Source organism: Chrysochloris asiatica, unplaced genomic scaffold (assembly GCF_000296735.1).
Source record: "Chrysochloris asiatica unplaced genomic scaffold, ChrAsi1.0 scaffold00107, whole genome shotgun sequence".
In the NCBI taxonomy this organism is placed as follows: Eukaryota; Metazoa; Chordata; class Mammalia; order Afrosoricida; family Chrysochloridae; genus Chrysochloris; species Chrysochloris asiatica.
Genome location: NW_006408625.1, coordinates 7,209,714 through 7,212,202, shown reverse-complemented (window position 1 = coordinate 7,212,202; position 2,489 = coordinate 7,209,714).

Sequence of the window (2,489 nt, the reverse complement as noted above, 5' to 3'; positions counted from 1 at the left end):
AGTGCTACAAGAGCAATCAAACAAGATAGATACAGCATTGGAAACCATTCAAAACCTGCAAAAAGAGGTCAAGATAATTAACAATAAAATATCAGAAATGAACAATACACAGAAAGGGCAATAGAGTAGAATTGAAATGATGGAAGCCAGAACCAGCAAGCTGGAAGACAAATCTCTCAATACTGCTGATAGAAGAGCAAGCAGAAAAAAGGATAAAAAAGATATGAAGAAAGCCTAAGATTCATGCTGGACAACATGAAGAGGAATAACTTAAGAAATATTGGCATATGGGAACAGGCAGAATTACAGAAGTCCACAGAGGAGATAGTTGAGAATCTATGGAAGAAAATTTCCCTAATATCTTGAAGCATAAAAAGATAAACATTCAAGAAGCTGAAAAAACTCCAGGAAGGATAGACCCCAAAAAAAATCACCAAGACATACCATAATCAAGCTCTCCAAAATCAAAGACAAGGAGAAAATCCCAATGCAGCCAAGGAAAAGAGAATTGTTATTTACAAAGGCAAGCAAATCATATTAAGCTATGACTTCTCATCAGAAACCATGCAGGCAAGAAGGCAAGGGGGAGACTTATATAAAACTCTAAAAGAAAAAAAAAAAAAAACTACCAACCAAGAATTGTCTATCCAGCAAAACTGTTAATCAAATAAGATGATGCAATCAAAACATTTCAGGATAAACAGAATTAAGACATTTTGTCAAAGCCAATCCAGCATTTCAAAACATCCTAAAGGGAGTTCTTTGGAATGAAAACCAGAAAGAACAGACAACAACCAGGGATTGACAGATGTGGCAACACCACCTGGAACTCAATCGAGAGATAGCAAATTTCAGAACAGAACAAAATTACAGCAATTAATTCCAAGGACCTGTGAGGCCAACCAAAGATCAAAATATTAACAGTGTCAAAGAAGAAAAAACATAGGAACATAGATCGAGTGGGTGAGGAGTTCAGGTAGATTACAGTATACAAGACTGTCTTAAATGGAGGAGTGGGGAAATTTTTAATAGAATATAGAGAAACCCCAAAAAAAGTTAACACTTCACAACTTACTTTGAAAACGAAGATCCAACCAAACAAGGAAACATGAAAACTAAGAATAAACTGACAAGAAATAGCACAAAAAATATGAACTCAGCAGTACAAGGCATGCAGAACACAAGAACGAACAGCACCACAAAAAAATTAACGTAATTACAGCAATTAATTCATACCTATCAATAATTACATTGAATGTAAATGGATTAAATGTACCAATGAAGAGACAGAGAGTGGCAGAACGAATAAGAAAACAAGACCCTTCAATATGCTGCTTGTAAGAGTCACACCTTACACACAAAAACAAAAACAGACTAAAGGTTAAAGGATGGAAAAAAATTTACCAAGCTAACTGCAATAATTGGCACTGTAGGCTAATACATCAGACGGCAAAGTCATTTGAACTGCAAGATTGGTACTTCAAGCTCATCAACTGCTTCTCGGAAACCCTATAAAGGGTCGCTATGGGTCGGAATCGACTCAACGGGACTTAATAACAACTGCAATAATAAACAAGCAGGAGTGGCAATACTAATCTCTGATAAAGTGAACTTTAAGACAAAAACCAGTATAATAGATAAATAAGGACACTATCTCTGATAAAAGGGTCAATTGAGCAGGATGACATAACCATAATAAATATCTATGGTCCCAATGACATAGCACCAAGATATATGAAGCAAGTCCAACTAGAATTGAAGAAAGAAATAGATAAATCTACAATTATAGTGGGAGATTTTAATATGCCACTTTTGAAAAGGGATAGAACAACCAGAAAGAAACTCAACAAAACTACAGAGGAACTAAACAACACAATCAACCAAGTTGGCCTCATAGATGTGTACAGACCATTCAACCCAACAACAGCTCAATATACATTCTGTTCCTGTGTACATGGAACATTCTCCAGAATTGACCATGTGTTAGGTCACAAAGCAAGCTTTCATAAATTTTCAAACACCGAAATACTACAGAGCATCTTTTCAGACCACAATGCTATAAAACTAGAAATCAGAAATAAGAAGACCAAAGGTAGTAGAAGCAATCAATTGTGAATTCACAAAGTTCCTAGAAACAAAGGAGAACAAAAACACAACATACCAACATTTTTGGGAAACAGTGAAAGGGTACTGAGAAGACAATTCATTGCAATAAATGTGCAAACCCAAAAAGAAGACAGAACTAAAATTAACACACTGACACAGCATTTCCAGCAATTAGAAACAGATCAACAGAGGGACCCTACAGTCACCAAAAGAAAAGATATAATGAAGATCAGAGCAGAAATAAATGAGATGGAAAACAGAAAAGTTACAGAAAGAATCAACAGGACAAGACTCTGGTTCTTTAAAAGGGTTAGTAAAATTAACAAACCACTGGCAAACATAACAAAAGAAAAGAGGGAGAAGACACAAATAACATGCATTAG